Here is a 10853-nt window from a genome sequence, read left to right as displayed (position 1 = left end):
TATCTACTGGGTTGTTTCTTATTGACTGATAGGTTCTTTATATAAATATATGTTTATATAAAATATTAATCTATGTTTAGATAATTAAGATAAAATGAGATGTATATGTATGCATCGTAAAAAATGAGGTATAAAATTTTGTCATGTCAGTTGCAAATATTGTCTGACATAATTTACTTCCTTTCTGACATTTTATTTAAATTCCAGTATGGTTAACATATAGTGTTACATTAGTTTTAGGTGTAGAATATAGTGACTCAATAATTCCATACATCACCCAGTGCTCATCATGATAAGTATGCTCTTAATCTCCATCACCCATTCACCCATCCCTCCACCACCTCCCCTCTGGTAACCATTAGTTTCTTCTCAATAGTTAAGTGACCTTCTTTATATGTCCTCTGTCATACCATAATGTATCTGGGTTTTATGTTTTAACAAGATAGCTTTCTTCCCCCAAGATTATAATATATTTACCCATTTTTTATCCTTTCAAAAAATTTACATTTTAAAAACAACTGGAATTTATTTTAAAGCATACTATGAGGAAAGCATTTAAGTTTAATTTTTTCCAAATAGATAACTCCTAACACTATTTATTAAACAGTCATTTCCTGACTGGTTTTAAATGCCTCATTTATCATATACTAAGATCATATATATGTATGACTTCTTCTGGGCTTTTAATTCTGTTCTATTGATCTATTTGCCTATTTTGCACAGTACCACATTATTTCGAATATTGTGACTTTATGGTACATTTTGATATCTGGTAACATAAGTCCTTTTTCTTGTTCTTTTTCTTAAGAATCTTGATTTTTTTTGGCACATCTCATAGATGAACTTCAGAATTAGCTTGCCAATTCTATAAAATACCCTGTTGGAATTTTGATTAACATCGTATCACATGTATTATTTAACTTAGGGAGCTTTAATATCTGTATAATATTGAATCTTTTTTATCTAGGAATATCTTTTATGGCTTTCATTAAAATTATATGGTTGTCTTCAATAAATTTCATACTTTTAAGGTTTTTTTTAGGTAATTCAAGGTTTCATTGGAAATAAATTATAACTCTCTTCTCTATTACATTTTTAAATTAGTTGTTGCTAATTATAGAAAGACTATAGATTTTTATAGGTTAATCTTATTTCTACCTTTCTGAAAATTTAATTTGTCTAGAAATATGTGATTGCCTTGGATTTTCTGGGTATATATCTATTTATTAATTATGTATAAATAATTCATATTTATTTCTTTTTCCTGATCTTTTTGTATTGACCAGTAACTTGAGGGCAAAAGCATTGACTGTAAAAGTAGGTTTCATTATATCTTGTTCCTGACTTTTATGGAGACGTGGTATTTTACTCTACAGAATAGTTTACAGTTATTTTACTTTTCAGAATGTTACTTGGAAATTGGCGAAATGTTGGTAATTGTTGAAGATGAGTGATAGACACACTGAGCTCATTAATCTATTCTTTCTGTCTGTATATGTTTGAATTTCCATAATAAAGGGTTAAATGAAAAAATAGAGGTGAAAAAAAAGAATAAGAATTGTTTTAGGTTTTTGGTGGAAACCCCTTTTCAAATTAAGGAAGTATGTTTTTTTCCTAGCTTATTATAAATTTTCTGTTTGGGATGGGTATAGAATATGTGTCTTCAAAAAACTATCTTTGAAAGAAAAACTGTGACAGGGCCTATCCATCTCAAAAGACCAAGGAAAAGTATGAGAATCTCAACATAAAGAATTGAGAACTCATTCACCAAATATTTAGATTGGCTTCTCTTTCTTTTCATCAACTGACAGTTTTCAATAAAAGGAGAAGTGCCTCCAGGGCCCTAGCACACTACTGCCAACAGAGAAGGGACTAAATAAATAATGTATCATTGTTAGAGGGTTTTGGGGAGGAGAGAGTCATGTTAGCTGTATTGTACCATCCAGGTCCGCTCTCAGGACTGAAGGATTTATCCCCCCAGATGCTGGGATGATGGTGGGCTGACACTCTTCAGCTTCCGACCCTTTCAGGAATTGCTCGTGGCTGAAAAGAACCACCTTGCTCAAGCTTCTGCTTCCTTCCCAGGAGCAGCTGCATCCAATGACTGGCCTGTGTGGGGCTGTAAAATCCCAGCTTCCTTGTCCGACTCAGATCACAGTGAAAGGGCTTTCTCAGCTTCCGAGCTCCCTGCTGGGTGGCTGAGGCTTTAGGGTTGCCAGATAAAATAAATACAGATGCCCAGTTAACTTTGAATTTTAGATAAACAACACTTTTTTAGAATCAGTATGTCCTAAATACTGCATGGGACATATTGCTACTAAAATTCTTTTTGCTGTTTATCTGAAATTCTAACTAGGCATCCTGTGTGTTTATTTACTAAATTTGGCAGCCCTATGAAGCATTGCAATCTAACTTGTCCTGGAAGCCTGTTTCTTTCCCTTACTCTACAGGTGTTGATTCTGAGAGCACTCCCCAACCAACTTCGTGCATGCTAACTTTTGTCTCAGAGTCTGCTTCCTGGGTAACGAGTCTGCAACAGGGTGAAAATTAAAGTAAAATATTTCCTTGCCCTGTCCAAATTTCAGAACCAATAGAGAGATTGGCACCTGGGTCCAAAAGACAGAGATCTCATTAGGGTGATTACTGAAGAATGGAGACTAGAGAATGTGGCTACTTCTGAGAGCCCAATGGGTTTGCTAATATGTCATTCCCAATCGAATTTACTCAGAGTGCCTCACTAAGTCTACTTTATAGCTGAGCTGTGCCTGTTACCTGTTCATCAATTTAGGTAAGTCATTCCTCCTCTCTTGGGAAGGTGTAAGGGGGTGAGCAAGAAGCCAGGACTGCTAACTCTTGCTATAGTGCCTCTACATGAAAACATGAAGCCAAGGGAAAGAGGTCTCTCACTAAACATGGCTTTAAAAGCAGGATAAAAGCAGCCCTATTCAAATGGTCAATGCAGATGATCATATTTTGCCTGATGCAAAACAGGCGGAGACCTCTGAAAGTATGGATTCTGTCTCTTTTGCCTCCTCTGACTTTTCTCGTCTAAGTGAGGGATTTCCTCAGGACTTTTCTTGTCTTTCTTCTTTATGTGATCTGCTTTGTTAAGCTATCTAGTCTTAATGTAATGCTTTCAGAGGCATCACCTTCAAATCCACATTTGCTTTGCCCTCTGTCCTGAGCTTCATTCAGTTCTGTATTTCAGTTTTATCCCCTACCCCTCAATTTTCTTGAAAGACCCTAAATCCAGTATATTTCTGCTTCAGCCACACTCTTGTCATGGTGTGAACAAATTTCCATTCAAGTTGCCAAGCAATGAGGGGTATGTTGTGAGGAGAATGCACGTGAGAACCTGGTGAAAACAAATATCAAGGCTTCAAGAAGAGCAGGGACAGGAGGATGGAACAAGACTTGAATGGCTTTTGTTTTTAAATTTTCAAAGCACCTGTTTCTTGAGTGCTTACTATGTGCTGAACAAGAAAGGAATCCCAAACACCCTGTGAAGGGCCTCAGCTGTAGCTGTTGGGAGATTTCTACTCTAGTGATTCAGTCTTCACAGGACTCACTTTCTGTGTGTTTTGCTTCCTTCTGTTGTAACTGCTGGCATAAGTTTTCTCTCCGTCTCACGGCTTTCGCTTCTTCATTTTACTTATGCTTTGTGGTTCTTCTCAAGTTGATGACCGTTCTTGGCATCCTTTCAGGGTCACCTACATTTAACAGTTCTATTTCCTTGCGTGTGTATTTCTCTCCAGATTCCCAAGATAAGTATTTGATTGGCTGTGCTCAGGTTTTAGAGGCAGGGCTGCTCATAGGTCCCTGATGACACTATAGGTTGGCTGTGTCTGGATCAGATGTTAACACAAGTGTAACCAGTTATGATTGGAGGGGTTATGTGGTCCCCAAGGGCTGCCTTTTACCCCTTTTGCAAGCCCCTCATTAGGGCAAGCACAATGACCAGCACAGGCCCATCGCTTCCCCAAAGGGAAGCGCAATCTTTCCCTTTGGTTAAAGGAAAAACCGTCTTGCTTTCCAGTTAGTTGGGAAACCTAGTCTCATATTTGAATCCATTTTTCTCTTGATTTCCAATTTGTATCTGCCAAGTCACATTGATTCGTTGTAGACTGTCAGTCAGCTCAGGCTTCCATACCAAAATACCATAGATTGGATGGCTTAAACAACAGAAATTCATTTCTAATGGTTCTGGAGGCTGGAAAGTCAAAGATCAAGATGCCAGCATGGATGGTCAGGTCCTGATGAAGTCTCTCTTCCTGGCTTGCAGATGGCCACCTTCTTCCTATATCCTTACATGGCAGAAAGAAAGAGAGAGCAAGCTTTCTGGTGTCTCTCTCTCTCTTTTTTTTTTTTATGTTTGTTTATTTTTGAGAGAAAGAGAGAGCGCAATTGGGGGAGAGGTAGAGAGAGAGGTAGACACAGAATCTGAAGCAGTCTCCAGGCTCCAAGTGGTCAGCACAGAGCCCGACACGGGGCTTGAACTCACAAACCACCACGAGATCATGATCTGAGCCCAAGTCCAATGCTTAACCTCTTAATTGACCGAGCCACCCAGGCGCCCCCTGGTGTCTCTTCTTATAGAGGCACTAATCCCATCACGAGGGCCCTACCCTCATAATCTCATCTAACCTATATTACTTCCTCTCCCAATACCATCAGGGGGTAGGCTTCAATGTCTGAATTTGCGGGCAGACACATTCAGTCCATAACTTGGACTATTATCTGTTCCCTTGTCTTAATTCTCACTGTAATTGTTCACATCCAGAAACTCCTTATGCCTTTCTTAGATCCTTACAATAAATAACCTTTTAACATATTTTCCCCATTTCTGCTGATTTCACATCCTGCTTTCATACGTTCTTTTTTTTTTCTTTTTTTTACATTTATTTATTTTTGAGAGAGCACAAATGGGGGAGGGGCAGAGAGAGAGGTAGACACAGAATCTGAAGCAGGATCCAGGCTCTGAGCTGTCTGCACAGAGCCCAACACAGGGCTTGAACTCACAAACTGTGAGATCATGACCTGAGCCGAAGTCGAATGCTTAACTGACTGAGCCACCCAGGCGCCCCTTCCATACTAACTTTCTTAAAGTTCATCTTTTATCATGTCCCTCTGCTGCTCAAATAACTTCAATAGCTGCCTGAAATTAATTGAATAAAGTTCAAATGTCTTCATTTGTCATTGAAGGCCCTTCATTGAAGGGCGATGGATGCTTTTAATATGTTTTCCAATCATTTTCCTTTTCACATTTTCCATCTTGAGTCTGTGTTTCTTAAAGTGTAGTCCTCAGGACACCTGACCCAGATGTACTTGGATGTTGTTGAAAGTAGTTTCTTAAGAGCCTCCCTAGAAACAGGGAATGATATCTCTGTGAGTGGGGCCCAGGAATCTGTATTGAAGACAGGAATCCTAGTCGATTTTTTTATATATTAAACTTCAGGAGAGTGTACCCAGTATGGTCAGTGAGGATAAGGAGAGTCCTCATTTTTGTGGATACTTTGAAAGGAGAGATCAGAATGTTTTTTATGGAGTAATGTAGAGATTACGCTCCTCTGGTGGTCACAGCATAATTAAAAATGGCCAGTTCATCCTCTGTATCAAGTGGCTGGTGATTCTAATTTTTTAAGGCAGTGATTTTCTTTTCTCTTCTTTTCTCTTCTTTTCTTTTCTTCTCTTCTCTTCTCTTTTTTCTTTTCTTTTCATCTTGTCTTTTCTTTCTTTTTTTAAGGCAGAGGTTTTCAAGCTGTGCTCTGAGGAGCACTCAGAGGCCCCACAGAAAGTGAGGGGCACCTGAGTAGATGGGCTTCATAGCTTCATTTTCTCCTCTTTCACTAAAATAATTCCACTTTTATCTGTTTTACATTTTCAGATTCTAAGGTTATATATACATATATTATGGGGGTGTTGCCATTTATTTATGACAAATATTCCACGTCCATGATCTTCTCCAGGAAACAATGCCATCAACCTTGGCCAGTCAGAGGATAGAGTCATCAGACTCACCCATCCTACTAATGGCCCCACATGTAGTGTAGGTTTTAAACTGATGGTTGAACCTGCCTGTAACCCTGTGACTACATTCATCTGGATGGACATGTGGTCCTTGGCAGTGATGATGGTGGTTGCTGGCGGAGCATTTCCGTGGCCGGTACAGGTCCATGAGCTTGTGTGCATAGGTCTGCATGTCAAGGGCACACCTGCTGCCACTGCCATGAGAGCGGGTGCAGAAAGAAAAAAGTAAGACATATTTGAAAGAAGTGTTCTGGTTTAAGGTTTTCTAAGTATCTGTTCTGGTTTTAATCACATCTTTTACTCTTCCAACTTTCAAGCCATTTGAGAACTAAGTGCTATAGTTTGATGGAGATAAAAAAAAAATCAGCTTTATCATTGGTAAAGCTCAACTGGGAACTGCAGCCTGGATCCATGGCAACAATCAGGTTTTCCAATATCATCCCTCCAAGACTCAACTTTAGGACAACTCACCCCAGGGAGTAATACCTTTCCTTGATATTCCTCAGCTTTTTGACCTTTTATTAATTCTTAGGGTTTTCCATGGGCAGTGTGGCAAATTTCCTTGGTAGAGGAGAGGTCAGTTTCTCCAGATGGTCTTGCTTCTTCCTTCTTAAGAGCAGACTTCTAATTCCAGCCACAACTTCCCTGAGAATCATGTGGATTTTCTTTTGCTGTGAGAAGGCTCTGAAATGGGACAGAAGAGGAGAACAAATTAAATGATCAGCACAGCTGCTCTGCATTCTTGCCTGAAAATGAGTCCCCATTCTATTTCTTATTTCAATTTATGCCCAACTATGTTAGAGAATATCAGAAATAAGCACAGATGGCAACATAAAATTTCCAAATAATATAATATCAGCAATATAAAAACAGCCCCCAGATCAAAAGTCTAATAACTAAATTTTCTTTCCTTTATATAAATTTAAGCACAAAGAAATTAGAGCTCTTACTAACTTGTCATTCTGTTCAGTTTCAGAGAGGTCTCACTCAGACTCTGGGTAGAATCAAGTTCTTTACCATTGGCAGCTTTGGCATTTCCCACTGGGATGGATATTGTTCACTGTGAGAGTTATCAGCACTGCAAACTAAGTATTTGCTCTTTAATGGCCTGTGATTGGATTTTACTTCACTACTGCCTTTGAAATTAGGCCTTGTCATATGACTCACACTGACCAGTGAAACGTGAGTTGAAATGATGTGTTACCTCCTGGTGGAAAATTTATGAGTCAGTGTGCACTTTGCTTAGCTCTATACTTCTTCCCTGGCACGTGTGGAAGTATTGGGTTGAGAAGGAACATGCAACAGATGAGGTCTCTGGTTTATTATAAGCAGAATCCCCTTGCTGACTTATAATAGACATGTAGTGTGGACTGAAACATGAATTGTCATTGTTATCAAAATTGTGTTTTGGAATTGTTTGTGTCTGTGTAATAACCTAGTTCATAATGACTGATGTACTCTCTCAGGATACTAAAACTGAATTAATTCAACCTAAAGTCTTTCAAAAGTCCCACTTTTTAAGAAGTCTAAAATATGAGTGGGTCGCATAAATGTAATTGTCAAAAATTTAAAACATAGTCAAATCTCTTATCTCTTAAGTAGTTATTACAAGCAAAATGATCTTCCCTGAACCCCAAGCTTGATGGGTTCCTGACCAGCCGTTCAGTAGTATTTGAAGGAAGGATGGAGATAGTGGAAACACACATGTGTAAAGAGACCATCCTAGTCTTAGCCTCACCAGGATATAGTCAGTCTGTGCCAGTTGCTTGGAGACCATGACCGATAAATAGAAACTCAGGAAAATGTTCCTCAAGAGATTAATTGTGGATTAACTATGGCACCATGCCCTGTGTTTACTGCATCTTGGGGAAAATTTATCTATGCATAATGCATCCTGTCTCAGAGAATAGCTTTTGTAAAATTTAGAAATTTACAAAGGTGACATGCCCAGACAATTATTTGATGTATCCTTCAGCATATTCAAAACCTGCTTAGTCCCATCTGCCTTTTGAGGCCTGCATCTCTATATTACTAGGGTAGAACTGAATGTGGGTTCTGTAGGACATTACCTCCACTTTTTTCAATGAGAGGCACTTCTAGTCCTTTACTACAATGGCTGTTGCCTTGGGCTCTTGCTTTGGAATTGCCTTGGCTAGGGGTCTGCAAACTATGGCACCTGGGCAGAATCAAACCGGCTGCCTGTTTTTTATATGGTAAAATATAAATTTACATTTATATTTAAACATAATTAATTTATTCCATTCATTAATAAGTATAATTTTTTTTTTTTTTTTACATTTTAGGTGGTTGAAAAAAGCAAAAGGATAACATTTTGTGACACATGAAAATTACATGAAATCCAATTTTGATGTCCACATATAAAATTTTATTGCGGTACAGCCATGTTCATTCATTTCTGTATTGCTTATGGCTTCTTGGACATGCTAAGGCAGAGTTGAGTAGTGGCAACTAAGACTGCATGACCTACAAAGACTAAAATATTTGCTAGCTGGCCCTTTACAGGAAAAGTTTGCTGACTACTAGCCTAGGCATATGTTTTGCCTCCTTCAGCCGATCCTTGACTTGAAACTCTTGCTAATGTCTCTGATATGTTCCTAGGGGCCCACTGAAAATGAATAGTTCTAGAGTAGGTTCTATCTTGGACCTTGCTTTGTCTGTTTTTGACTTTTTTTCTGGGTTTGACTAACTTCTGATACTCCAGAGGAAAAAACCACTTCCTTCTTTGACTGTCTTTTTACCTTTTAACCCCTCCTGCCGAGCCAGTCATCTCTTCCTAACACATTCCCCTAGATTTTTCACTGTGGCTTTTCTTCATAATGAGAGAGATGAAATCCAGGAGTTCTGCTTTGCCTGAAACATTCATTGGTGACATGCATCTGCCTTCAACTTGTTAAAGTATAGAATTCTGTCTATGAAATATTCTTCCATGAGACTAGCATCTGTCCAGGCCTGGACTTAATATATGATTGTCTTGCCTGGCTCACCCTTAGCATGCCTCATTTTTTTCTGCCTCTTAAAGTCCTAACTATAAAACTCCTCGGCTTGTTTCCTCGGGATATAAGCAATACTTGTGTCTCTTCTTAAAATAGACATGTCATTCTTTTTCTTTTTTTTTTAATTAAAAAACAATTTTTTTTTTTTTTTTAAATTAAAGCTGTCAGCACAGAGCCTGATGCAGGGCTCGAACTCACAAACTGTAAGATCATGACCTGAGCCAAAGTTGGATGCTTAACCTACTGAACCACCCAGGCATGCCTAAAATAGCTGTGTCATCTTGAAACTTAATGGGTTTCAAGAATTCTGCCCTGCCAGTCTCAGTCTTCCCTCTCCAATCTGCCTACATATTCTATAATGAACTGCTGTGGCTTAAACAACAGAAATGTATTCTCTCACACTTCTGGAGGCTAGGAGTTCACTGAAGTCAGAGTGTTGTCAGGGCTGGTTCCTTCTGAGGCTGTGAGGGAAGGAGCCGTTCCAGCTCTCTGTCTCTGGCTTGTAGATGGAGGTCTTCTCCCTGTGTCTCTTCACATTGTCTTCTCTCTGTGTCTTTGTGTTTTGTGTCCAAATATGACACTGGCCATATTGGATTAGGGTTCCACCCTAATCTAATGTGACCTAAGATTACTTTCACAAATTGCATCTGCAAGGACCCTATTTCCAAATAAAGTCACATCCTGAGATATTGGGGGTTAGGACCTCAACATATGTAATTTTGGACACAATTCATTTCAAGCTTCTGTCCCATACCTTGGCCCTTCCTCTATAAGGTTTCTTTGTACCCCAGGCATCCTCTCTCTTCTAGTGTCAACTCATCTTCTCATTTTATAGTATAATTTTAATGGGCAGTTAGATTAGAATACATATCTTTTTTTTTTTTTTTTTTTTTTTTTTTTTTAGGTGTTCTAGCTTGGCTTTGAAGATTTCTTATTTTCCTTTTATATCCATTAAGGTTTTTCTCTAGGGCCTTTCCCTTTCTCCTAAGGAATTCTCTTTCTTCCTCTAGAGTGTAACCTGACCAACCTCTGGTCTTTTATTTTTTGTGTTTTCCCCTCTGTTCACACTCTGCTAGGAAAACTGATGCCTGTCCTTTAAAATCAATGCATTTCTTCTCTTATTTCCTGGGCAAAACTGATTCCCAGAGACAGTGTGCCAGGAAGAGGCCTTTTAAATGATTATTTTCTTCATTTTAAAATTTAATCAGAAAAATGAAAAACAAGTGTGGTAAAGTACACATAAAATTAACTATCTTAACCATTTTTTTAAATTTTTTTTAACATTTTAATTTATTTTTGAGACAGGGAGAGACAGAGCATGAACAGGGGAGGGTCAGAGAGAGGGAGACACAGAATCTGAAACAGGCTTCAGGCTCTGAGCTGTCAGCACAGAGCCCCATGCGGGGCTCAAACTCACGGACTGTGAGATCATGACCTGAGCCGAAGTCGGCCGCTTAACCGACTGAGCCACCCAGGCGCCCCTATCTTAACCGTTTTTAAGTGTATAGTTCCATATATAAAGTATCTTAACATTGTTGTGTTTAAATTATTTTTAACCTTTGATTTACAATTTCATTGAATTGTTTCTCTTCCTTAAGCCAAGAAGATGACATATCCCCTATAGTATGAATACTTACATTCTCTATATTTTTATTTATTTATTTATTTTATTTTATTCTATTAAAAAAATTTTTTTTAACATTTATTTATTTTTGAGACAGAGAGAGACAGAGCATGAATGGGGGAGGGTCAGAGAGAGAGGGAGACACAGAATCAGAAGCAGGCTCCAGGTTCTGAGCTGTCAGCACAGAG

The 10853-nt window shown here is 38.5% G+C and overlaps 1 pseudogene; it reads right to left on the bottom strand.

Annotated features, from left to right (window-relative positions):
- Positions 1-5926: 5926 nt before the first annotated feature.
- Positions 5927-6199, bottom strand: LOC123591887 (annotated as a pseudogene).
- Between the last annotated feature and the right edge of the window lie 4654 nt (positions 6200-10853).

This window comes from Leopardus geoffroyi, chromosome B4 (genome assembly GCF_018350155.1).
Source record: "Leopardus geoffroyi isolate Oge1 chromosome B4, O.geoffroyi_Oge1_pat1.0, whole genome shotgun sequence".
Lineage (NCBI taxonomy): Eukaryota > Metazoa > Chordata > Mammalia > Carnivora > Felidae > Leopardus > Leopardus geoffroyi.
This window is presented reverse-complemented; position numbering and strand designations above follow the sequence as displayed.